Source organism: Dermacentor albipictus, chromosome 7 (assembly GCF_038994185.2).
Source record: "Dermacentor albipictus isolate Rhodes 1998 colony chromosome 7, USDA_Dalb.pri_finalv2, whole genome shotgun sequence".
NCBI classification, from domain to species: domain Eukaryota; kingdom Metazoa; phylum Arthropoda; class Arachnida; order Ixodida; family Ixodidae; genus Dermacentor; species Dermacentor albipictus.
This window is the reverse complement of record NC_091827.1, coordinates 59,046,534-59,074,497: the sequence shown is the minus strand read 5'-3', so window position 1 is coordinate 59,074,497 and position 27,964 is coordinate 59,046,534. Positions and strand designations below refer to the sequence as shown.

The following is a 27,964-nucleotide window of genomic DNA, read 5'->3' as shown; positions in this document are numbered from 1 at the left end:
CAAGTGGCTACACCTTGCGTTCTTTCCAAGTACAATTTAAAGGAAGACCACCAAGATGCGATATCCTACGGGAACTGCTATAGCTATTTCTTTAGAGATGTCTGCACGGCTTATTAAATGAAAAGATGGTGATATTTCAGACAGATACTCAATTCTTCTTCTCTATACTGAAGGCTCCTAAATTGAAATGTACAGTTATATTACTTTCAGCACTTTGAAACACCAGAGCGAGGCAGAACGTGCGTCATCAAAAGGGAAAAGTCGCTCACCTTGACAGGTTTGCTTAACCTTCTAATTATAGTGGACTGAAAAAAAAAGCTGGCGCTCTATGAAATATGCGACATTCATGTTTAACATGCTTATCTCTTGACCCAGAAATGATATATAAACTACAACTTTAGAAGAGACACCAAAGCACACGTCCTTTCAGAGAGCTGCTATGCAGACGCTGCGAGTTGCTATTGCTATTCTGTTTGTTCTGAAGCATATATCTGCCAGTTCAAACAATGAAGACCTCAAAGCAGATGAATATGACATAAAAAAGGTAAAATCTTATATTTCTGCTATCCCCGAAGTCCTTTGTAATCTGTGATAATGTGTTTATTTTAATTTATTTTTATGCCCATACTGGGCATGGACTATTGCGGAGTGAGGTAATCTTATATTACAAAGAGAAAAATCTAGTGCAAGAAAATTCAACAGAATTCGGGGCAGTATACAAGTACTAATGTATATTGTACTTTCGCCTACTTGTCAGCAGAGAGAAGCATCCACCCAGGTGCATGTTGTTTGAGCTGCAGTAGCAGTAGATGTCGAAAGCCGGTTGTCGAACAGGATAATAAATACCGGTTCGGTACGGGTTAGGCTTTAGCACACTTCGATTTTTTCCTGGTTTTGTTCTGCTTCAGGGCAATGAAAAATAGCTGGTCCCTAGGACTCGATCTGCGACCAGTTTTCGACCCGCACGTTCAGTTTGCGTTCAGTTGCACCTCACGCAATTGGCCAAGGCCACGCCGAGTCGTCAGCTGCGCCCGGTGGCTGACTACATGGTCCGGCATAGGCCAATCGCCTGAGACGCAAATGAGCGCAAGGTGAACGCGCGTTTCAAGCAACGATCTCCAATCGGGCCCCTGGGGTCAGATTGGAGGTCGTTGCTTAAAACGCGCATTGATGCTATAACGACTGTCTAGTTTGCACCGGACGCCCATGACTCCCTGGTGCGTTGTGCAGTATGTGGACGTGTCAGCTGTACCTGTGGCACTGAGTTGTGCACAAACAGTGCAGCTTGGACCTTCCGCTCCTGTGCGAGTTCCGCTCTTGTGCGCACGTCCTGAGTCTACGGAAGTTATATTGGAAAATTGCCGAGATATCGGTAGGCGGGGCTGCTGAACCGTCTGACGACATTCCTTTTCAGTGCTTTGTGGGAGCAATGGTGGCGATAACGGGTCTACCGTTGAAAGCCAGCTCCCAAGAGATCTCTCGTTGTGCGTTGTTGCTAGGTGGCCAGAGCTGCGGTTGCCGCTTCAATCACTATGTTAACCGGGGCTTCCTGTTCAAAAGACTGTAGACCCGGTCGCGGCTGCTTCGTGTATTTATTGCATTCATTGGGCATCTTGGTAAAGCGTTGGCGTGAAAGACGTTATTGGAAAGGGCACACACCTAGTGGATTTCGAGGCGCAGGCTGCTAATGCGTCTGGTTGCTGTCCTTGAGTAACCTTAGTAACGTGTGTTCGATTGGGCTCAGCATCGGATAAATTTAAGGGATCAATTTTGTCGTTGTAGAGCTGCACATTGCCAGTTGCAAACACCTAGTTACCCAAGGTGGCATCAGATATGTCTCTTGGTTTATTGATGACGTTCACTGTAGAGTGGCACAGACAAGTCAACCAAGTCGGCATCGAAGACGTTCATTGGAGAAAAGCACAGACTGTGTACAAGATTTGAGGTATTCCAAATCGGCCTCAAAAAGTTTCTTCCAACAGCGGTACCTAACCACTTCCGCATCTACATCGACCAATATCGTCGTGCTAGATCTACGTTAAAGAGCGGCACATGGAAGTATGCACACATTGCCACATACTCATTGAACGAAGTTTGCCAGATGGTTGGTTTCGATCCCTGTTACCTAAGCATATCAGCACGGTGCCCAACCCATTGGACCAATTACCCGGGTAGGCGGGAAAACGGTTAGATACAAACATGCATAGATACAAATTTACCTACATAGTCCCCGTAACGTACGTGAAGTAAACTAGAAATGCTAGTGCTATATAATGCGATAAACATTGCAGCAACGCAGCAAGGTGCCGTAATTCAACTGCCGAAAGGCGTAATGTATGAGGTGTGTACTGCAACCTCCTCGTTCGTTCTTTTTTCTTGACACACGGCGACATATAAGTGCACCGCCGGAATGTCCACGCATGGCGCTTGTCGTAATATGTATTTATACGAGAATTCTCCGAACCAGAAGGCCATGGTTCCGATTACAGCCAGCACTAGAAGACTTTCAAATAATTTTGGCCATTGAAGAGCAGGACGTAACCAGTGACACATGCTCTCTGGTACAAGTTGGCGTCAAGGATTCATTGAAGAGCGGTACTTACCCAGCGGCACATAGTCTATAACATACGCTGGCATATAAATGGTTCATTTACGAGTACCGCATATCCTATGACACACACCCATTGTCCCAAGGTCCTTTCAAAGAGGCCAACCGTATTGCGGCACATACCAACTTGCACACACCCAGTGGCCCAAATTCACCTGTAGTCTCCCACTACGGCCTACGTCAGAATAATACTGTGGTTTCGTCACATATAACCACAAAGTTTATTTATTATATGTTACATAAGTATATGGATTCCGCAATAGTTTTCTCTTGCAATGATCATGTGAGCTGTACCACTTTTAATATTCTTTGTACAATGCTTTATATGTTCACAAATAACTGTGCTGTACTTACTGTTCGCGTATTGTTTCACAAAATAATATTGTTACCCAAGTAACTGATTTTCGTTCTAAGCGTTTAGATCTGCTCCTTCCTTAATCTTTCCTTCCTGCATGCACAACTCTCTTTGTTGAAGGCTTGCATCCGGCTTGTAATTTTAACCATTAAAGTACTAGTAGGACATCTTCATATATAATTGAAAGAATAATAAAAGGCTTATTTCAAAAAGTTTACCTGAAGACTCCTTTGTCATTTTGTCGCTGCATTGCTTTCTCGTTGAGTATGTGCTGCATATTTCGCAATCACTGGATAAAAACAATGCATTAAAGGATTAATAAAATCAACTTACCATCTTAAAAGCACACAATAAAGATGAGACGAAGCAAGTAATAGCTCCTTGGAATTATTGCTCATTTGTGACAACCTGGATACAAAGGTGAGCTGTGCACTTTCACTTTCACTTTAGTACAAACAGAGTTACTATGAATTCATTTTTATGATAGGGTAAATATTATAGCAGTCTAAGAACAAATTCGCAGCTTCCTCTCATTATAATCAGGTTTCTAAGTGTATGTGAATGAAAGCCATCTTACTTTTTCCAACATCACAATATTACATTTCCTTTACAGTTCCTGAATACAAGTGAGCTCATTTGGACTACCAATACAACCGCGGAGATTCGACATATATGCCAGGTCGACCTGATAGAACATCTAGCTCAAAAAAACGTCACATTCTACCGGTCTTATTACCGAAAGAGCGGGTACGTGATTAAAAACAAACTGCAATTTACAAGGTGCTTTGAACAGTCACTTTTTGTTTTTCATAGGTGGAGAATGTCTGAATATTTTGGAAAGTTCAAAAATTTCAGCTATTTTAACGTAACAGCAAAATATTCCTATGATTCCATGGACGTTACCAATGAACGTAAGTGGAAATATATAATAGTCATTCCCTTTTTCAGGGCTCCTAGACAGGATCCCTCCGTAGGTGGACGCGGCTTCAAGTCGGGCACCACACAACCGGTGCTTCTTTCAAATGTAGGTCGAACGTGCGAGATCATATTACCTCATTGAGCAAGCTCATTGTGCGATGCGGAAAACACGTTGCGAGGCTAGAACATTGAAAAAAGGCGAGCGTCTACTATGTCTCCCATTTATGGCGTTGGCGGCATGCGTTGAGCAAAATGTGGACAAAGATGCCACAACCAGGCCAGGTTCGTAATGCGCGTCACTGCCAAAATGTTCGTTAATCTCAAGCTTCAGTTACAGGCTAGTTTAAACCAAAACACAGTCTACCGTGCACAAAAATGTGTAAAAAACCTACGCCCTCTTTGGTTTCAATATGAAAAATGCGAATAACAACTCAACGACGCAGAATGCCAATAATTGGTCTCTGCTATCCTTATATTATTGAATGTAAAGTATTATATATATATGTATATATATATTGACACGTAGACTATACTTTGCGGGTAAGCTCTTTTCATCGTCTAACAAATAATGTCGCTCAACGCGAGACGCTCCGTCTTCTATCCGACGTTTCTCGAATGCTATAGATGGTTCTGTTGTCACCGGAGCTCATATAATCTGATTGCATGTGTCACACAAATTGTGTAGAACTCTCTGGGAGACACGAGAGCACCACCGATTATTCTGGAACTCTCGATGACTCGCGTATAAAAGCCGACGCGCTTGACCGGCAGATCAAGTTTTCCACGATCGCGGACTGTCTTCGCCGCTATCGCCATTCTTTGAATGTAGCCGGTTCTTGAGGGCAAACGTTAGGCCACTAATCATTCCCAGGTTTGCAGCTTTCTTCACCGTTACTACTACGTGACGGTGAAGAAAGTAGCAAAACCACGGTGGGTTTCGCCTGCGTGCTTCTATTTTATCGACTTTATGGGTGTGTGTGTTTTTGTGTGTGTGTGTGTGTGTGTGTGTGTGTGTGTGTGTGTGTGTGTGTGTGTGTGTGTGTGTGTGTGTTGATGGGGCGAAATGGGAAAACACCCTTGTATGGAGAATTAGATGCACGTTAAAGAACCGTAAGTGGTCCCATTATTTACGTTTTTTCAACGTAGGCAAAATAACAGGACTTCATTGACGTTGCAGCCGCCGGACCGGTGCAGGCCAGGCCCACGGCCGAAACGTCAGTGCAGTCCTGTTATTTTGCCTACGTGCTTCTATTTTTTCAGCTATTTTTCACCCCAATCCTGTAATTTTAGGCGCCACTGGTATTTATTTATTTATTTATTCATTCATTCATTTATTTATTACATACTGCAGACCCTTGGGTCCGAGCAGGTTGGTAGATTCAAAAAACAGTCATAATACAGAAAACAACAATACAAACTGTTCGAAGATTAGTGCAATAATAGTGCTACAATAACCGATGTGAAATGGTGCAACAGTGACACTTCGGTGTGGTAGGAGAGACTGAAAAGATGCCTGGATTAATTCGTTCCAATTTAAGACCGTGCATGTAAAATAGGACTACTTATAAGTGTCAGTTCTAGGAAAATAGGGTGTTCAAGAGTTAGAGTGATGGTGCGTTTTGGTTATGGTATGTAAGGGTGATATACATGGTGATGGATCTATCAGAAGTTCGTGGTTAAAAAGCAGTGAAAGGAAGTCGATTCGGAACTGTTTTCGACGCGTTTTAAGAAGGAGAATTTCATTGGCTATCATTATTTCGGATGGAGAGTCAGTTCGTGAGAATTTGTTATAAATAAACTGGACTGCTTTCCTCTGCATTCTTTCAAGACACCTAATGTTTATTTGAGTATGCGGGTCCCATACTGCACTGGCGTATACTAATTTGGGTCTGATTAAGGAATAACAGCATAATAGCTTAACATTGCTTAGGGTGGTTTGAAGTTTATGCTTCAGGAAGCAGAGCACAGGAAGGCACATGAACAAATATTGCCTAACATGCATATTCTAGAATCAATTAGTAGTTAATGTTACACCAAAGTATTTGTAATTGTCCCCTTTTTTCAATGACGATGGGCCAAGTCTGTACCTAAAGGACTGGTGTTTGTTTTATGTGTTATAGGGAAGAAAACAGTTTTGTCGGTGTTAACACCCATTCCCCAATCTTTGCACCACTTCCATATGTTGTTCAGGTTGTTATTTAGTCAATTTGATCATTGGAACAAAAAAAATTGAGCAAAACGAAGTCATCTGCAAATAGCCAGAGTTTCACACCAGGAGGTATTACACTTACAATATCTTACAATATCGTTAATATAAGCCGAGAAGAGAAGGGGCCCAATACACTACGCTGTGGTACCCCTGACGCACGGACTAAGGCATTTAGGAGGTGAAACTCTCGTCAGCGCGAGCGAGCGTGGGCGACCAGATAAGGGCACAATTGTTGTATGCGCCGACGGGGCCGTATACAGTGGCGGCGCCATGCGGCGCGTCGTAGAAGTTGCAGCGAAAAAAAAGAAACTTGCAGTGCTCGGGCAGGCGGCTCCGGCGCGCGGCGCACTCTCAACGGCGGTAATTTCTTTCCAGGCCGCCAGGCGCCGCCAGCACAATAACGGATCCGCGGGCTTGTGACCTTTCCTGGTCGCCGCAAACAGCGGAGTTTCCACTCCTAAATGTTTCTTGCTCCGTGCCCTGACGGGACTAGGAGATTATCAAGAGCTTTACTACAGTCAAGGAATATTACGTCAATTTGGCCGTTAGAATCAAAACATAAAGCGAACGAGTGAACTACCATTATCAGTTCGGTAAACGTAGAATACCCTTTTCTAAAGCCGTGTTCGTATTCGGTTATTGCAGCGTTATTTTCCAAAAATATCACTATACAATTAGTAATTATATCTTCTACAAGTTTGCAGCGTTGGGAAGTTTGTGATATTGGTCGACAATTCTGCATAAGGAACCGGTCGCATTTCTTAAACACAATGACAAGATGGACAGTCTTCCAGTTATTTGGTATTTGTGCGGTCATGAGTGCGGTAATTGTGCGGTCATAAAATTACAAAGCATTTGGCCAGAATTTGGTCATATCGCTTGAGAAATACGTTAGGAATTTCGTGCAAACTACATGAGCTGTTTGTTTTCAAGTTAAGCACCATATTAGAAACACCAACATAAAATATAAAATTTACATCTGTTAAATAGGCCAATGTGACATCGCATGCGCACACCGTTGAACCAGAGAACACACTTTGAAAATAATTGTTGAAGCGCTGAGCAATGGCACTCCGATGTGTCAATGCCTTCTGTGAATTGATATTTGCGAAACTGGTTTCTTATTTTCTTTTACATATGGCCAGAACTTCGCAGGGTCATTTTTTATGAAGTTAGCCAGGGATATCTTGAAATAATAATCTTTCGCGGTGTGAACTGCACGTGCAAGGTTGTCTTGCATCTCTCGTAATCTGTTGCACTGTCCCTCCCGCATGCTTATTTATAAACCTTTTTATTCTGCATTAAAATTAAATGATATTTCGATTCACCGAAGGCGTGTTAACTTTCTTGAGTTTGTTTGGGACGAAGTTAACCAGACAGTAATGACACGTTTCTTAGAACTTATTTTAATGTAACTGAATATTGCTGCTATCGAACTCAACCAAACAGGTTTGCATGTATTCGACAACGCTTGCGTCATTGGCATTAGAAAAATATTTAAAGTAAAGCACAGAGGGGTGTTTATACTTATTTAGGGGTACAAGCGGTAGCGATATGTTTACGAGATGGTGATCCCAGAGCCCTTGCTCGACTTTCACATTATAATCAGAGGTATCTCGACTGCGAAATACCAAGTCTAATACCGAGCTGGATGCATTTTGGACACGAGTTAGTTCATGGACTACCTGCAATTTGTATCGTAACATAATTTCAAACATAATGTTAACATGTTTGTTATGTTGACTACGGGCAATAAGGCGTTCCCGATCCCCTCCCGGCAGGCTAAAATCACCAAGCAGAACAATTTTGTTTCGTTCATGCATGGACCTTTCTATATTCGGTCTCTCTAATATATCTGGTGGGGCATCCGGAGGTCTATAAAAGACGTATGATGTCAAACTGTGACCCCAGTAAGAGGCTTTGACACGCAGGCACTCGAGGTCGATAATGTCGTCCAGAAAAACAACCTGAACGCCATATTTAATTAAAATCACTACACCACCCCCCCTAGTGTGCCAGTCCTTACGATAAACTTTGTAAGAAGGAGGAAAAATGTCGTTATCGCATATTTCCTTGTTCAGCCAGGTTTCTGTTAAAACAGCTACATGAGGATTGTACTCTAAAACAAGATTTTTAAGGCCTCAGGTTTGCTTTTGACACTGCTAGCGTTTATATTCAACATTCAGAGACGCTTATGAGCTTCACAGGCATCGTATCAATCGCGAGATAGTACGGATGCATTATCTTGCTCACCTTCCACAGGCGTGGATGATGCGTTTTTTACAGCTTTAATAAGTTTGTTAAGCGATTCATCGCAAAAAGAAAATTTCTTGTCAATTCTTAGTCTGTCCTGGATAAGCGAGACCCTTTTTCCTTGCTGCTTTTGGTTTTTAAAACTTTCCCCGTTTTGTTAACGCTGACGCTGGATATTCATTTTGGATAAACGTTGTGCTGCCTTTTAACTTTATGACATTGGCGAAGATTGCCTTCGCTTTATTGAAATCTCGGAGATGCATGATTGTTGGGCGTTTGCATTTCCTCTGTCCAAGTTGATGGATGGCGCAAATTGATTTACATTTCACGCCAAGTTTTTCTTCGAATATCTCTTTGACTACTTTGTGTTTAAGTGAAATATCGGTTTCATCGGATGATTCGGGTATTCCGTGAATGAACAGATTAGACCGTCTATTTCTGTCCTCCAGATCTGTTAGTTTCTTTGCTTGAAAGTTTATGATATGCTCTACCGATTGTAGCGCCACCTGCACTTCATCAGCTTGTCCTGAAGGAAGGACAGACTGAGAGCTGTTTTCTTACGTTTTATCGTGCACCTTCTCTACTGTCTTTTTCATGTCTGCTATTCATGCTTTTAATTCACTTATGTCACATCGCATGGCCCTCAAGTAGCTCTTCAAAAAGTTTTTGTGTAGGTCCGGGGTTTAGTACGACATCGCCATATAACAACAATCTCATCATAAAAAACTATTATGGGCGGTGCTATAACACCATTTGGGGCACGGCAGGACTACAATGCCAGGACAGTTACTTCGAAATGTACAGGAATGACAACTAACCTGCAGTATGAAAAACAGTTTCCTGCTTAACGACATGGCATTCCCAGGTCCACCGTGCCCACTGAAGTTGTAGTTGCGAGGTATCTCTTTTATATGCTCGGCTGTTGATGACGTCATGCCGCATTGTTCGACAGGTGTCACTAGTAGTTCCGCACCATCATGAGATGACGCTGGTTGATTTGCTGATGGGACCAAGGTCAAACGCTGATATGCATCATTGGTGTGGCGTGTCTCATGGCACAAGTGAGCAGTGCTTGTTTAACCGGCATCAATCCCCAGCAAGCCCTGCAGTACTAAAAACAGTTTCCTGCTGAGCGTCATAGCATTTCTGGGTCCACCGCATATATATATATATATATATATATATAGCATTTCTGGGTCCACCGCATATATATATATATATACACTTGCACAAAAAGTACTAGCTTAGACCGCGACTTCGGTACAGTAGCCAATCCCTCGTTACTGTCAAATTGTGGCTTTCTTCTCCTTTCTCTGATTGCAAAGAACGGAATTGGCAGCTTGCATGCTAACGATTTATTTGAGTCAATGACAGTCTTGCATTGTTGTACTTTGCCAAAATTAGGCGGTCATTATAATAAGCAAAGGCATTTTGTGCTCCCGGAAAGCAGATGCCGAGAGAGTTGATTTAGCTTTCTTTTTTTTTGGTTGGGGGGGGGGGAGAGTCAGGTGCAACGCTGCGCAGGGAGGTACTTTTTCCAGTGGCTGCGTTCGAACTTGGCAATAGTTCCGTGTTTTTACCGCTAACATGCGAATCTGTTCTTTTTATGGGCTCAGCATTCCATGAAAAGGATTTAGACATATTGTTACGTAGGAAGACACCGGCGAGAAGCTATTTACAAGTATATTTACAAGGCAATACGCCGCAGTTGGCCAAGAGGCCAACGGGTTTTGGAGGACACGAAACTGAAGGTATAATGGAACAGAGAAGAAAAGAAGCCCGCGCTGGCTTCCAATCGTCGTCGTCGTCTCCTTACTTCTCGGCTCTTCGTCATTGGAAATGCTATCCCGTAGCAATATGAAACAAACTTTGTAATACGACCACTAACGCTTTATTTTAGACCACTTTCCTTTTCGTTTTTTGTTTTGTTTTGTTTTAGCTGTGGCCGGTTGCGGCAGTCTCACGAGCATGCTCGCGCGCGCAAACGCCGTTGGCAAACAACGATGCATGCACCGAACGCACAGCGAAACATTGACGCAACGCGCGCGGTGATAAATTGTCGTGACTGAACTTCTAGCATAGCTTCCACAGCACTGAACCTGACGTTTGAAACGGGGTAGATATGTCGTGTGTTCGAATCCTTCCGTCCGGCAATAATAATGGTGTTCCTTTACTTATTTTAAAGCAGTACTTTTTTTTAACGAGATGACACTGTGAAGTAAGAAAGCCGTTTGAAGCCAGAAGGACAAAGTTTGGGTAAATGTTACATAGGGTGTGTTCCGATTCTGGCAATCATCCGAGACAATCTAAGTGGACAGCTAGTATCAGCCGAGACAGCTTCTAGGGCAAGTAATGGAACGCCTTTCGAACCATCTGGTAGACATATGAAAGATGCTTTTGCTACGGCATCCAGGCGAAAAAAATATATTTGAGAAAAGCACACATTAGCTCTGTATTTTAGGTTTCACCACCTGCGAACCTATGAAAAACACAATGTGACTTACATTAAGGCCATAGAAAAGTGTGTCTACGTTTCCTTGTGCGCAGACGACCTTCCCGTCGAGTTTCCAAGCGTCCTTCTTCAGCCGTCATCTTGTGTGGACAGGAAAGTAACCTGCATCGTTCTTAACTTCCATGTTCTCTTTGTGAAGCTGTCTACTTTTACGTCATTGCGAGAGTTGGAACGGCACTTAAGATGGCTTCTATGGGTTTAGCCGTCTACTTTGCCGTCTACGGCGAGTATTAAGCCACAGTGACATTAACCACCACTCTCATTCTGGCTGGCAAAATATCGTGTCGGTGGTTCATGCCAGCGACAAATAGGTGGCTGTAAGTGTACAGAAATTCGCATATTAGGATCAATTTACCACTTCAAGCCTTAATGGTGGTACCGGTTTTGGAGGACACGAAACTGAAGGTATAATGGAACAGAGAAGAAAATGAGCCCGGGCGCCCAGCCAAAGAATTTTACGCATCAGTCTATAGCTGCAAAAAGCGATTGCGGCCTCATGATTAGGAATATCACGCACTGTACTGAAGTCACAAACTATTTAAAAACATTTCGTTCAATCATATTTTAACGTGAATAGCATAGCTTGCTTACTTCATGCAATTTAACCCCATCTATGTACCCTCTAACGATGACTCGGTAACCCAAATTTTCTCACTACGTATGTGCTATATTTGTGTCGTCATTTCAGCTTCGCGGTCTGACTCTCTTCATGTCATCATATAGTCATGTATTGGTTTTTACAGCGCCGTCGCGATACCATCGTAGTGGTTCCATCGTCATCATTGAAGTTCAATCATCCTACTCTCATCATGCCGTTATCGTCACGCCATCGTGGTACATCATGCCATCATCGTCATCGCCAGATCGTGGTAGAAGCTTCGTGATATAAACGTCGTCCCATGACTTTCGTCATAGGCTCGTTTTCATCTCTTTGTGTTCATACCTTCATCATGCCATTGAGGTGCTTGCGTCGCCGTCACGCAGTTGTCAGCCATTCAATGTCACACCAGCCTTCTAACGCCTTTGCGGTCGCTCCGCCGCTATTCTAACTTTGCCGTCGCAATCTCGTCCGATCGTCACCATCACGTCTACTTCACATCATCATCATCAGCAGCAGCGGCAGCAGCGGCGGTGGCAGCAGCGGCGGCGGCGGCAGCAGCAGCAGCAGCAGCGCGGCTACGCCCACTGCAGGGCAAAGGCCTCTCCCATACTACTGTAACTACCCTGGTCATGTGCTAATTGTGGCAATGTTGTCCCTGGAAACTTCTTGATCTCATCCGCCCACTTAACTTTCTCCCACCCCCTGCTACGCTTCCCTTCTCTTGGAATCAGTTCGTCACCATTAATAACCATCGGTTATCTTCCCTTCTCATTACATGTCCTGCACATGCCCATTTCTTCTTCTTAATTTCAAATAAGATGTCATTAACTCGCGTTTGTTCCCTCACCCAATCTGCTCTTTTCTTATCCCTTAATGTTACACCCATCATTCTTCTCTCCATAGCTCGTTGCGTCGTCCTCAATTTAAGTAGAGCCCTTATCGTACGCCTCCAGGTTTCTGCCCCATACGCGAGTACTGGTAAGAGACAGCTGTTATACACTTTTCTCTGAATATCTGAATATCTCCTGTAAACACGCTGTGAATAGCATTGGAGATATCTTATCTTACTCCCGGACGCCTTTATTTATTGGGATTTCGTTGCTTTTTTATGGAGGTCTACGGTGGTGGTGGAGCCGCTATAGATATCTTTTAGTATATTTACATACGGCTCGTCTACACCCTGATTCCGTAATGCCTCCTTGACTGCTGAGATTTTGACAGAATGAAACGCTTTCTCGTAATCCATGAAAGCTATATGTAAGGGCTGGTTATGTTGCGCACATTTCTCTATCACCTGATTCATAGTGTAAATATGCTCTATTGTTGAGTAGCGTTTACGAAATCCTGCCTGGTCCTTTAGTTGACAGAAGTCTAAGGTGTACCTGATTCTATATGCGATTACCTTAGCAAACACTTTGTAGGCAACGGACAGTAAGCTTATCGGCGTATCATTTTTGAAGTCTTTGAGGTCCCCTTTGTGATGGAATAAGATTATGTAGGCGTTCTTACAAGACTCCGGTACGCTCGATGTCATGAGGCATTGCGTATACAGGGTGGCCAGTTTTTCTAGAACAGCCTGCCCACCATGCTTAAACAAATCAGCTGTTACATGATCCTCCTCAGCTGCCTTCCGCCTTTTACATAGCTCCCAAGGCTTTCTTTACTTCTTCCGGCGTTACTTGTGGGTTGTGAAATTCCTCTATACTATTCCCTCTTCCATTATCATCATGGTTGCCACTGGTACTGTATAAATCTCTATAGAACTCCTCAGCCGCTTGAACTTACTCATCCATATTAGTAATGATATTTCCGGCTTTGTCTCTTGAAGGGAAGCTGAAAATGAGTGAAGAGGGGTACGTAATGGTTTTCAACCCTCTGAATTTGAATATCACATCAAAATTGAACGGGAGAAAGCACAAACAGATTTTATTTCGATGAAAAGTGCAGCAGCACACTCGGGGCGGCTCGCCACCTCGTTTGCGCCTGTGATTGGTCGGGCGCCTTGTGACGTCAACAATGGTGTTCGTCCGGACCAACCACTGCCGCTACCCATGAAGCACGGTGCAAGGTGGTTCGGCGCTGTTGTTTTGCTGAGACGGTAATGTTAAATTTCGAGACCTTGCGTTTCTCTGAGGAGTTCGGCATTGCTCCCTACATGTACGAGATGATTGCAAGGAGCCGGCCTCTCGGAAGAAGCAAATGATGCTGGTAGCAAGCAGTGCTTTCGACGGAAACCAAAGCGAAGTGTTAGCATCTCCTCGTGTTATAAATGTTCTTTGGTGAGCATCCTTTTTGCAAAGCTGCATTTAGCGATCGACTGAGTTCATTTCCGAGCAAACAGCTGTACTGATACGTTCCTACATGCCTCCTCGTTGAATGTAAGCGAGGATGCGATCGTCGGCATTTGTGCGCTACCCCAAAGCGGTCAGCAATCTACACCGACGGTTTAGATGCGGGAAAAGTTTTCCGGCTCTTGCAGCACGTGTAGTGACCTTCATCAGCGCGCCATCCACACGCTACTCGTAACCGGAGCCGTAAAGGCACCGAATATCGTCGGCTACGTGAGACGGCCGATTTCTCTCTGTGCGCGAGAGAAGGGGGAGTGCAGCGTCCTGGCGTGCGCCAGCTTTCAAACACATGCAAATTTTACACTTGCACTGGGTTATGGTAGCTGCATTTAGGCTGTTTCACAACGCACGTGTGAATAGAAAATTAACGGCGGTTTGCGACCAAACCTGCGTCAAGGGTGGGAGATAAACATGCATCTTCCATTCAGCGTGCTAACACGAAGCTAGCAATAAATCAAAATTCAGGTTTGGACGAGTTCGTGTATTTATAAGGTCTTCCAAGACCAGCTACCATCCGTCCGACCACCCACACCCGCCCCGTCTTTATGTGTTCGTTGCACCGACCGTTTCGCGCTGCGTTTAGAAAGCTCGCTATATACATAGCAGCAAGTCGTACTCCCACTCATTCACGCATTATTGATAAACGCTGGTAGCAATCGTCGTCACAAAAGTGGTTAAAGCACAGCACTGTTCCTGTGGGGTTGAAATTCTTTCGATTCACAGCAGCCTTCCACTTAGCTAAAAGCGACTTGTCTTGGGGGAAGTAACGGAACATCGGAACATCCTCGCTGCCGCTGGTGTTCGTGCAACCGTTAGGCTGCACAGAACGCCATCATGATAGCAGATAGCAGGGCCGAGCGAAGCAGATTATGACGGCACGCACGCAGAAATCAAGCACGGTCAGGCACGGTCGCGGAGACTGCGAAGGAGCGGAACACCAGTGCTGACGTCACTACGCCGCGGTTCCCGGTCTCCGCTCGCATTGTCAGCGTCAGCAGCAGCACACGGCGCTCGACGGGTGGTGGAGCGATAGCGCAATTTTAACGCACGATTACATCGCTCCCAAGTGAAAAATCCCCCCCCCCCCCCCAAGCGTGTACCTGCATTGTTTATAAGGTTCCCTTATCCGTATATGAGCGTCTTATTGAATTCGACAGACTGTTCAGTTTCCCTTTAACGCATACATCTGATTCTTGCCTCTACCTAGTTTCTTCTTCACTACTACAATTACACGACCTTAGATTACAAGACCAATAAAGCATGCATTTAATGAACAGTCTAATGATGTTTTTCAGTCGTGGTAAACAGCGTACATTGCGTCGTATGCGTTTAAATGAGCAAGTGGCACAACGCTCCCACATACTTAGACAACTCCAGTTGAGTTTCTAGATAATTTTTATAGACGTTTCTGATTAAAGTAACATTGTTCTAATTTTGACATGCTGAGTAAAAAATTCCCATTTTAATATACGCGCCGACTAAAGATGCGCAGGTGTTTATTCCCTTTACAGTTTATTTCCTCAATGAGTCACAAAAACACTGAGCGTTCTTGAGATTTTTTAAAGAACGGTACTTTGTTCGGAAATCTACAAACAATTGTTAGCTGCGTCCCCATTACCTCTATTATTGCTGCATTAAAATATTTTTTTCAATATTTTATTTATCTGGCTTTGAACATGGTCACGAATTTAACACAAAGCATATTTCGTAAAACATTTATCTACGCCTGACGGCCATTAATGATTTTCTCTCGTTTAATTATGCGTTGCTTTAAAAAAAGGTGCAGTTTCGCGCTCTTATGTCGTGTTCGTGTAAGGTGAAAAACTGCGAGGAAAATAAAATTTTTCAAATTTTCACCTGCCTAAATCTCTCGTGAAACTGACCAGTTGCAATCAAGGAAAAGAGTCTTACCTGTCATGAACGATGCGGCCACTGAACTACCTTTCGACATAATAGAGTCCCTTTATTCGTGAATTTTTATTATAACTTTTTTTCCTATTTTCAATCCGTCTCGACGTGGGTAAACATGGTGAAAATTTCAAGACGTATTGTGTTTTCTTTGTGGTGTAATTATCTAAGGAATCAGAAGATCGTGATTTATTGAAAAATGGAACGCCCGTGCACCCAGCCCAATGTGGCTTGGCAGCGATACTCAGAAAATCATGTGCTAGCTTTCATAAGACATCAACCTTGAACGAAAGCAGTAAAACAACATAACAATTGAGTGCAGCTTTGTCTTGTGCCTATTAAAAAGCCTGCGATGTAAGGAGCAGTTCCGATATTCATCTTCAACCTTTTATGCGTAGCTTTCCTTTGTGTTTCATCATTATTCCTACAGAAAACGTAGACAATATGCATCATATGTGAATTATAGGCAGCCATTTGCGTGAGCACTTAAGTCTGCCGAAAACTGCTGCCACACAGTAACAAATTTGCAACGTATATAACACACTGAAGGGACACTGAATCCTAGCCTTTGAGTAACAGTATTTAACTACAAAATCATAAAAATACAGTCTGATTTCATGCAGCTATATTCCAAGATGTCTTTTAAACATGCCTTAGGGAGAGCCAAAACGTAGCGTTCCCTGATAAGCTGAAATTGTTTGTGGCCGCGCACAAGAGAGGTCGCTGATGTGACATTGAAGAAAAATGCCTTTTTGCTTTCCAGATGGAATACATAGAGCTACTGAAATATTGCACTATCAAAGCCCAGACAACAACTGTGCTGTGTTTTGGATATTGGGCAGTAATGTATGTGCGTATCCAGTTCCATTTTAATTCTCGATTATAATATCCCGGTTATACAGAAAAAAAGTGATACGTTAGGAACAGATTTGAAAATAAGTGTTTCTTGTTTCTTGAAGCAGTACAAATTATCAGTTTTCACCAGTAGCCCGGGCTAAGGTCCGACAAAAAACTACTGGGGGTCGGTGATTCTTCGGTCACGTGTTCGTCAGATGTTTAGTAGCTGTAAGCATATTTGTCTTTGTCTGATGCCTGAATCTGATCTGCACAAAGTTCTGATCAGATTGCTTTATTCACCGCTCTTGAAACTTCGCATAATATGGCAAATGGTTCCTCTATCCATGTTATGTACCATGAGGCCATCTGACTGCCTATTTGCATTCAAGATGCGAACTTTTCCATAAGTATGAAATAATTACAATTAAAGACGCTTTCTGTTTCCTTGTGTAACATTGAACCTGCCGCATTGTTATTGTTCAATTGCCAATAAATATGGCCCACCACTGGTTCGAATTAGGGGTTTTCTAATTTTTGTACATTTTTCATCGCATCTAAATATAACTGCTTTTCATTTGGCTTTTATCTATCTGTTTTGCAATGAGCAAAATTGTGCCTAATTTATCTCTACTTACCAAAAATCGTGACATACATCTTTATTGTTTTAGCGTAGTGTATATGTGTATACACTACGCTACGTATATGTGTATAGCGTAGTGTATATATGTGTATTTCAACCTTGGTTCTTTACCAGTTATAAAAGCTAGGAAATTTTCTTCTTTATTGAGCGCACGAGCAGGATAAGGGAGAATATTTGAAGTATTCTATGCATCACATTTGTTCAGTAGGTGACAGTTCCTTTGCAGTTTTTTTTTAATAACAAGGTATTTGGCAACATTGAGGTCAAAAAACACCATGTAAGCTTTTATAAGAACATAGTCATCTTTGCATACTCGAAAAAAAAGGGCATAATTTATAACTTATACCTGCATTCACTTGCTCGTAGCTCAAAGCGATGAGCTTTTTTATATTATCACCAATGGTTTTTACTAATTTAACGTGCTGAAAACTGCTTTGAGAGGCAAACATTACGCATCGTAATATATACCCGCCGGACTTAGCATGCTGTGTTAAACTATCCTACAAGTTTTGTCATTAATATATTGAAAAATGTATATGGCTCCCAAACAATACAATTTTTTCGTGCTTTCAATGCACTTTGCACAAATATATTGTACATCAGAATAGAGGAGGTGCAATTTTTTACTGCTAACAATTGAAAACGGTGTTGTAACCCGCCGTGGTTGCTCAGTGGCTATGGTGTTAGGCTGCTGATCAAGAGGTCGCGGGATCGAATCCCGGCCACGGCGGCCGCATTTCGATGGGGGCGAAATGCGAAAACACCCGCGTACTTAGATTTAGGTGCACGTTAAAGAACCCCAGGTGGTCGAAATTTCCGGAGTCCTCCACCACGGCGTGCCTCGTAATCAAAAAGTGGTTTTGGCACATAAAACCCCATAATTTAATTTAATTTTCAAAACTGTGTTGTAGTTTCCATAGTATACGTGGCGCTAATATATTGAAAAAATAAGAGCATCACATTATATACCAGTGGGATTGCAATACCTCCCTTGGTGACTTAGAAGTAACGGCATCGCGCTACTAAACACGGTGTCAAGTTATCAAATGCAGGAGATGGCTGCACTTCAACGGACATGAAATTAAAAACGGCCGTGCTTCGTCCTTTAAGTGGCACGTTAAAGAACCACAGGCGACAAGAATTATTATTGAGGTCCATACTACGGCGTGCCTCATATTCACATCGTTGTTTTGGCGTGAAATCCCAGACAGAGAGAGAGAGTGAACTTTAATGAGATCCAGCAGTTTAGTCGGCTTGCCTTAGGACTCCCATGATGCGATGTCGAGGTCTTGCCTCTTCGCCGCTGCTTAGGCCTGCTGGGTCGCCCAGAGTAGGTCGTCGAGATGCGAGCTGCGCAGGGTGGCATGCCCTCTCGAGGAAAGGGTAACGGGATTAAGATATGGATATTGGTGTTTACGCTCCCATAGCATGTGAGGGAGCGTTGCTGATGTAGGTTTACAGATCTTGTACGTCTGGCTCGGGTAGATGTAGGGGTATATGATGTGATAGCTTGTTAAGGAGGGGTATGTATTGGTCTGTAACAGGCGAAGGGTGGTTGCCTGTGCCCTGGTTAACTTGCGGTGAAGGGTGGGGAAGGTTCTTCTAGCGAGGTAAAATGACTTCACAAGTTCTTTTTATCTTGTTAGGCGGTCGCGTCCTGCGGGTGCACCTGCACCGTCACCGGCATGGTTGACTAGTCCTAGTGCTACGGAGTGTGTAACCTCGTTGAGATTCGTGAGCTGCGGGTCGACAACGCCGGCATGTGCTGGGACCCAGACGAGGGTGACTTGATTTTCAGACGAATACGGGGCTTGTCGTAAGATACGTAGTGATGGTTGAGAAATACGACCCTTGATGTAGTTGTTGATTTCTGCACGAGAATCGCTCGGTATGGTGCGACACGCTGGGTCAAGAGTGGCCTGGGCGATGGCCACTTCCTCGGCCATCTCGGCATTTTGGGTAACGATGCTGGCAGCATTTCGGAGCAAGGCTCCTACTGTGGTAACCGCCGCAAAGCGCCGTCCATCTTGGTCCTCAGCTGCATTGAAGAAGGTGACGCCCGCGGCGTTGGCATAAGCTTTGATCAGGGAGATAGCTCGTGCCTTTCTGCGTTCTTTGTTGTGGCCTGGGTGCACCTTTTTGGGAATAGGGTCGGCATGTATCCATTGCTGAATGTCACATGGTGTTAAGTTTCTCTCTTCATGTTGGCGGTGGTAGGTGATATCAAGCTTGGTTAGAATGCTGCAGCCCGTTTCCGTGAGGGTAAGCCGCTTAAGTTGGGGTCGACGTTGCGCTTCGATTAACTCGTCTAGCGTGCTGTGGATACCTAATTGCAGTAAAAGTTCCGTGCTGGTGTGGTTGGGTAGACCTAAGGCCTGCTTATAGGCACCTCTGATGATGATGTCCAGTTTAGTCTTTTCAGCTTTGTACCAGTTGAGAAAGGGTGCAACGTAAGCAATGTGACAGATGATAAAAGATTGGACAAGGCGGATGAGACTTTCTTCCTTCATACGCCCTCTTCGGTTGGTAGCTCGTTTCAGCAGTCTGGATGTATTAGCGGTCTGTAGAAGGAACTTGGAGATAGCCGTAGAGTAAGCTCCATTAGCTTTTATGGTCATACCAAGAAGGCGGATGCTAGGGACCACGTGTATGGGACTGCCATTCCTCAGGTGAAGTTCGATGTCCTCGTATTCGTGTTTATTCGTGGAGCCCCGTGAGGGGCGTCCACCGAGTGTTGAGCGGTATAGCAGAAGCTCCGACTTTTCAGGGGAAGAACGGAGTCCCGTGCCTTGAAGATAATTTTATACGACTTCAATGGCGTCTTGTAGGGCAGTTTCGATTTGGTCGTCACTGCCGTTTGCAGTCCAGATGGTAATGTCGTTGGCGTATATGATGTGTTCAATGCCGTCAAATTTTTGTAGTTCTTGTCCTAATCCGAGCATAACCAGATTAAACAGTATCTGGGGAAATGACATAGTTTTGCGGTGTGCCCGTGCTGCCGAGGGAGAGTTCCTCCGATCAAATGCCTCCGACCGACAGGAAGGCCTTCCGATTGGATAGAAAGTCTCTTACGTAGTTGTAAATGCGTTTTACAAGGTTGAGCAAGAAGATGCGTTCGAGGATGTTGGAGTGCCTGATGTTATCGAAGCCACGTTAGAGGTCGAGGCCCAAGATCGCCTTCGTGTGACGGGATTTGCCCTCTACGATTTGATGCTGAAGTTGGAGCAGAGCGTCTTGGGTGGAGAGATGCTTTCTAAAGCCAATTATTGAGTGTGGGTAAACAGATGTGTCCTCGAGGTGAGTGTTTACACGGGTTAGGAGTGCGTGCTCCATGACCTTTCCTACACATGAAGTTAGCGAGACGGGCTGGAGACTGGTGAGGCTAGATGGCTTTCCGGGTTTGGGGATGAGAATTACTTCGGCTGTTTTCCATGTCGGAGGAATGGATCCTTGGCGCAAGCAGTTATCGATGTATTCGGTGAGTTGTTGCACCGAGGGGTCATCTAGATTTTTTTTACTGTTTTATTCGTAACCCCATCTGCGCCTAGCACTGAACGGCTGTTCAAGCTTGTGCAGGGCAGCATGAATCTCTGCCACGCTGAAATCTTCAACATGGGCAGCGTTGGAGGTCCCTGTGTATGGCCGTGAGGTTGAGTGGGCACAGATGGAATGTACTTTTGACATAAGGTATTCTTAATGTGGACCGGGCCATGCATCTTGTTTCCTGCGAATAAAAACTTGGGGAGGCGATCTTGTTGATATGAGCGGGTGGTGATGCTATCAAGCAAACTTTTGAGGATTTTCCCCGAGCGGGGGTGGTGGAGTTGCGAGTCTAGAGAGTTACAAAGATCTGTCCATTGCTGTTGACTTAGAACGCGGCAGTGTGCTTCAATTTTCTTGTTGAGAAGTGCTACCTTCTGTCTGACCCTTCTATTGAGCCGTTGTCCCTTCTATCCAGAGGGGATGGCTGCTTTGGCCTCGATAAGGTGGGCGAGTCAGCTACCCATGAGCGCAGTCGGTGCATCTGTTGTGATAGTGCGGGTGGCCGATTTAGTATCAGACTGTAGATCACATGACCATGATTCTATGTCGGTAATGGGAGGGTCCGTTGTTGCTGTTACACGGCATTTACGAAACGCATCCCAGTCCGTACAAATAAAGTCCCTTGCTCTTCTCGTAACGGCTGTTAGGCGTGGGCGAGTGATTTCGATGGTAGAGTGATAACTCCCGAGTTCGTGTTGGGTGTTGCGCCAATGGGCGTTGTCGTGCGCTTTTGGTGAAAGTGAGGTCTGGTGTTGTGTCTCCTTCAGTGGAAGTGCCGATGTGACTGGGGAAAGCTGGGTCAGTAAGTGAGTGTAAGTCCGAGATCATGAGAGTCTTGCCATAAGTTACGACCTGCAGCAGAGCTGTGTCTGTAACCCCATTCTGAGTGCGGGAAATTAAAGTCGCCTACGACGATAAGGGGGCTGCTGCCTGCGATATTCAGGACCTTTTTGAAGAAGGCTACAAATCGGCTATGGCGCTGAGATGTAGCATTGTAGATATTGAAGATAAATATTCCTTCCTTTCGTTTTCTGTGCGGGATGGGCTCAATTAAGACCTCTTAATTGAGCGCCGATCAATGCACCGATCGTGGAGATCGTGTTCGAATGCGGTAATTCTTTTTCGAACGAGTGTGGAGACTCCGTGTGGAGCGTTGTTTGTGGTGAAAGGTTGATATCCGGGAAGGTTGACTGGAATGTCGTGCGTTTCGTGGAGTAAGATTACGTCTGGTTGACATTAAGTAGTACGGAGGTGTTTTTGTGGAGGTAGCCTCGGCAGTTTCACTGCCAAAACGTTGTGTCAGTATTAGTGTGGACCACGATGAAGGATAGGAGATGCCACAGGTGGCAGGGTGGCGGCGACGGCTCCTGTTGTGTCCATGGCTACGGCTTGAGCGGTGGAAGCAATCTGTGTGAAAACGGTTTGAATATTAGCTTCCGTGGCAGTGCCTCTGTTCGTAAGGGTGAATAGAGAATTGTGTAAAGTTTCTACCGTGCTTTGGAGTGTTACGAGCGTGTCCTTGACTTCTCAGCGTACTTGGCCCTGAGCTCCTTTTTGGAGGGTTCGCTGTTTTGGAGCTGGTCTTGAGAGTTCTTCGGGTTGGCTGTTCCTAACGGGTTCTGGGGTGTTGAGTGTAGGTTGGGTTTTGGGTTGTTTGAGGCTGTGAACCTCCTAGGTAAGCTTTTGGATTAAATCACGCACAACTGCGTTTTCGTTTTTAAGGTGTTCGATATCTGTGTTGTCTGTGTTGGGTTTAGGCAGTGAGGGATAGTGCGTGACCCTCTCGCGAGACGCCCGTCAGGGCATGTGCGAAGCTCATCTTTTCTGGAGTATATCTGGTTCCTCAAGTCGACGTGGATCGAGATCTGGAACGACCGCCCTCGGTCTGGAGAGGGAGTGGGACCGGGACCGGTGCTTTGTTTCCGTGGACAGGAAATCTGATTGAAGAGCTGATTGTTGCGCTGCTCGACGTTCTCCGAGGCGTCTTCGTATAACGTACGGGGTTTTGTATTGGGCAGTACAAGCTTTGTTTGCTGTGCGGTGCGGTCCACCACACAACGTGCACTTGGGTGTACACTGATGATCTTGATCTGGGCTGCGAGCAGCTCGCAGCCCCGGCTGATCTTGTTATTAGGGAACAGGCAAAGGCCCATGCGGTGCCCGAGACGGCCGCAATGTTAACATATATCGATCTGCTTGCGGTATAGGGAGCATGGGATTAGTGTTGCGTCGTAGCGAACCATGCATGGTACGTCAGGTGCGTCGAAGGCAATGACGATGGTCGTGGTGGAACCGATTCGCTTGGCGGTTAGGGCTAGAGGATTACGATCATTTATGATGTTAGCGTTGACTTGTCTGGCATTATCGGTGCGAAAGATGTCTCTGATGACTCCTTTGGTAGTATTATCTGGGGCGGCTTCGTACGCGCTGACCTCATGGGTTACCTCGTTGACTTGGATGGACTTGATTCTTACGTATCGGTCCGCATTTTGCGGGTTGGGCGTGCTGACCATCATGATGTTTTGCAGGTTGTTAGAGCAGATTGTGTCGTATTGACTGTCTTCTGAGCTAAGTTGCGTTGCTTGAAGAATAGGTGCAGTCACTGTAGGGCTGCCGACCTTGGACATATTGAGTGCTCCGTTGGGTCTGACGATGATCTTGATCTCATTTGCTCGTAGTGGAAGCTACGACCAGCCTTGAGAACCTGAGTCCTAACTTGCTGCCCGGGTGTACAGTGACAGCGAGAGTTTTGCGCCCTAGGTTGTTGTTCTTGGGATAATTTTCGGCCCCGTTTCTCGTCGGGGCGACGGGTGGTACACCGACGGGAACGGGTGGTACACAAGCCAATCTCGGCGGTTAACTCTTCTGGGTAAATATCTTTACCGCATATTTGGACTACCATGCTTCGCGAATTTGGCCAGACGCTTGTGCGTCGTAGCAGAGCTCGCACGGGCGCGAGCGAGAAGGCGGCAGGTAGCCTGCAGGCCGAGCACCTGAGAGCCCAAGCACCTGGCGCACGCGCTTAGTCTTAGCGTGGCGACGGCGTAGTCGTAACGCAACAGTGGTCGCAGTCCCGGAAAAATAAATCTCCCACCTGATAACATTGTATCTACAGAGCCCTGGTGGTCTCACGATTCAAATGGTACAAAATTCTGGCTGGTATTCGCAGAAAATCGGGGCGAAAACATTTCAAGAAGACAGAGCCGATGTGAGCAGGTCCGCACACCAAGGCGATCGCAGCGCCTCTGTGAAATGTCAGAATGAAATTTTTATAGCGATATATTTTCGGTTCACTTTAAATAAATTTTGTGAAGCAGCTGTAATGGCTGCCCGGCAGGTTAACAACACTTTCAATTTCTATACTAACCTAGTTTCATAATAACAGAGGAAAATTCACACGATTGACTCATTCTAGAACTAAAGCTCTTCAGAATGGTTTCTTCTGTACATAGGCAATTGCTTCAATAATATACACACCATGAAAATAGTACAGTAAACGTAACAAGCTCAACGAAAGGATAAGTTTCTAGGCCAGTAATAAAAAGACAAATAAGAAATTTGAAGACAGATATGGAGAAAAAACTGCTTACACACTAAGGGTACATGAATTAGAAAATTGTGTGTCGTTTGTTACTATGTACGACCACAGATGACGAATACCCGTGGCCTAAACTGTGTTGCACTACTGCTTCAATTTCTCTCATCAGTATAGTGAACATGATATTGTAATCATTAGTTAATAACCCTATTATATTTATTCTCTTTGAGATTTACGTCAGTCCTATGATTGTCTTGCAGCTGCTAATACCGTTTGCGCGCTTCTTCACAAAGATGGCGCATAAAGACTCCGTACCTTTTCCATGATATCAGAAGTATCCATAACATTAAAGTATCTTACCAAAGCATGACTCTCTTTCACATATAACTGAAACAACTGCTTGTAACCTTATAATTTTAACCGATACTTAGCTGAATTTGTCAGTCGCCGAAAGTTATTTGGCTTCTTGTTTACCTGATTTCTATATCTTCCGTTGTGACCGACTAAACAAACGTGGTGGTGGCGTGCTGATAGCCACTCAGAACTGCCTTATGTGTTCCGCTATCAATGTTCCCTCCCACTTAGAAATTTTTTTCGTATGCTGCCACACGTCTAATGCACTCATTATAATCGGCGCGTGTTACCGCCCACCAGACGCAGATGCCACTTTTGTTAGCCATTTACACGATACCCTTCATTCCGTTACGACTGTTTATCACAACGCTCCGTTAATCTTACTCGGCGACTTTAATTTTTCTGGTATAAAATGGTGCGATATAGCTGAAACAGCTTCAAAACATAACGCTGAAAGTGGCTTCCTCATCCTCAATTCATGCTTACCATATGGATTGTCACAACTAATTTCTGAGCCGACTCGACAAAAGGATCAATCTTCTAACATTCTTGACCATTTACTGGCCACGTATTATCACGAGCTTTATTTAAATGCGCTTTTAATTTTGATCGATACTGTGCTTTGAAATAATATCTGAGGCAGAAAATAGATAATCAGTTGGTTAAAATTTAGGTGCAGATATCATCTGCGATAATTGTCAAAGCAAGCATATAGCTTACGTCGGCAGCGAAAAATCAAATGCACACTAGCAATGCTTCCGTAGTACACAGCGTGCGTCGATATCAGTATTTAATGATAGCTAAATGTTTTTGTAGGCGGCATGATAGCGCGGTGGGGCATGGCTGCGACGGTGTGATGACAATAGAGATGACGACACGAAGACTACAGCAGCATGAGGACAACGAAATGATGACAGCGTCACGACGATGGCATCACAGTGACTTCTCCGGTTCACACCACGAAGGCCGATACTCGAGCACACATTCTCTTTCAAACGGTGCATTTCACATGCAGTGCGACAGTCGCTCTATTAGAAGCCGTGACGAGTCGGCAAGATCAAATGACGCTTTTTGGCAAGACATGCGCCCCGGACTTCTGCGACGAAGATATCTACACGACATGTATAGATATATACAGATATCTACACTATATACACGACGCCGCCACCTACCACACCATGTCTAAAATATCCGGTGCCAGAAAGCTCTCGCGCAACATCATGTGCATCTGAAAAAGAGATGCAGCGTTCGACGACGAACGAGCCCCTCATTTTGACTGAGCTAAAGCACATGCCTGTGGATCGGTGGTGGAAGTCCGGCTGTCGACTACCTTCCATAAAATGGGGCGAAAGAGGCTGGAAAAGGTAGTCACTTTACAAGCTAGGAAGTTGTTCTTTAAATTGCTAGACGCACAGATACCTTGAAGGAGGCCAGTAGGTATAATGCGTTTTCACTTCTTAAATAATTCTGGTTTTTAAGTGCCAAAACCACGATATTACTATGAGGCACGCCGTGGAGGTCACTCCCAATTACTTTGACCATCTAGAGTTTTTTTTTTCTTTACGTGGGCCCAATGCATGGTACATGGATGTTTTTGCATTTCGCGCAACGCCAAATCCACTAGGCCGCCTCGACGGGGTTTTTTTCTTTTTAGTTTCTCCACTATGTTTTATTCGTTGTACTCGGAGCGAAAGAATAAGCGAGGTCCCCTGCTGGTGACGGAGATAGAGAGTTATGCAATACGGATTACATACATTTTTCAGTCGGCTATATTGCAAAGCCACACACGGTTTGCCAAAAAGGAAACACACCAGCGCTGACTCATTGCCAATTACGAGCGGTTCTATCGTTCGAAAGCGAGTGAAGTTAGTTCCATCAAACCCCTTTTGGGCCGCGGATATCTCTGCACGTGGTATCATTATCACCCAGCAGTTTTACTAATTCGCGAGCTACCATGCATTACATCGCAGAAAATAAATCTACGCAAGTCATATTGTGCTAAAACTACTCAATGAAATATCGCAATTGAAAATTTCGCATTGCAAGTGACCTTCCTAATCTAAAAAGAAGAAAACTCCTAATTATTGACATGAAATAGCCTTGTAATTAATAAACTGACATTATACTCATGGCCGAAGAGGACGGATGACCGAATAGCACAGAATTTCTAACCTTATATTGTAACAGCTTCTCTTTAACAGCTTGGCTGAGGTTAGCTGAGGCTGCCGCTTTAATTTTGTACAGAAAGTGACTTCGAGACCAAGAACATTAATAAGCCATTTCATAGCAAAAAATAATAACTACGCTTTTATAGCACACTATTAAGAAAGCTTTTCTGAATCCAGCTGGAGTTTGTTATTCTATTTTCTTTATATATAATGACAAGCACATGACAAGATATGGGATGGATGTGTGTGCAAGTTTTTCTTAGTGTGTTTATTACTTGTGACATTGCCTCCAGCCTTAGTGTTCGCCTACTCCTCTAGTGCTCATTGATACGATGTGTGTTTTAGCTTACTTGGCTGTTTTAAGTGAATCAATGAACTCCTGCGGTGGTGTGCCATTTCATACGACATGTTGCCTTATGCATGAACTGAATAGGCCCCGCTGGCCCTCCAAACATTTTGTTGCCAGCGTGGATAGATGATGCTGTCCACTTTAGTACCACTCTAGCAAACAACTGCAAATGAAACCTATCGTTATCGCTATTTGACTGTTATTTTGCGGATATCTTCTTAGCTAATTTTTCTGTCTCTGCTTTGTTTTAGATTTACGGCAACCGTGGTATGAGATGCGAATGAAAGATTCTAAAATAAAACGGGGATTCACCTACCAAGACGACTGCTGGAAAGCTCTAAAACATGTGGCAAAAAAGACAATAAGGCGCGTCTATGATTCTCGTTGTCAGAAAGTTCTTGATGAAAAGTATCCCAGCCCTGCTGACATTAAACATGGACATCATAGAATATAGGTGCATAAGATTAAATAAACATTTAAGAATTGTGCATACGCAAATTTAATACTTCAGTCATTTGTAATCTCTCTCGCCGTCATGTCACCCGTATAGTTCCTCTTTATTTTGTTCTTCCCGCTTCCCCGGTGCCCGAGTAGCTGACTAGAGGAATGTGCCTTGGGCCGCCCTCTCTACCTTTCCTCTAAAAAAACTGTTTTCTCGATCTTCCTCTCCATGCAGCAGATCAACTTTAGCGCCAGCGCAGCTACGATACTAGCATTGCGTCATATGGGTAAGAGCGATGTTGGTTGAGTGATTATTGCACAATAATAAAGGCTAGCTGTGCCTCTTAGGAATGGGCTTTACTGAAAACGCCTTGATGAGGTT

General features: G+C 44.4%; 1 long non-coding RNA gene across 1 annotated transcript; it reads left to right on the top strand.

Annotated features, from left to right (window-relative positions):
* The first annotated feature begins 423 nt into the window (after nt 1–423).
* Nucleotides 424–27,644, top strand: LOC135912622 (uncharacterized). The gene is made up of 5 exons (XR_011507162.1): nt 424–544; nt 3,577–3,710; nt 3,777–3,874; nt 16,476–16,562; nt 27,393–27,644. It is a non-coding gene; the product is annotated as an uncharacterized lncRNA (long non-coding RNA).
* The last annotated feature ends 320 nt before the right edge of the window (nt 27,645–27,964 follow it).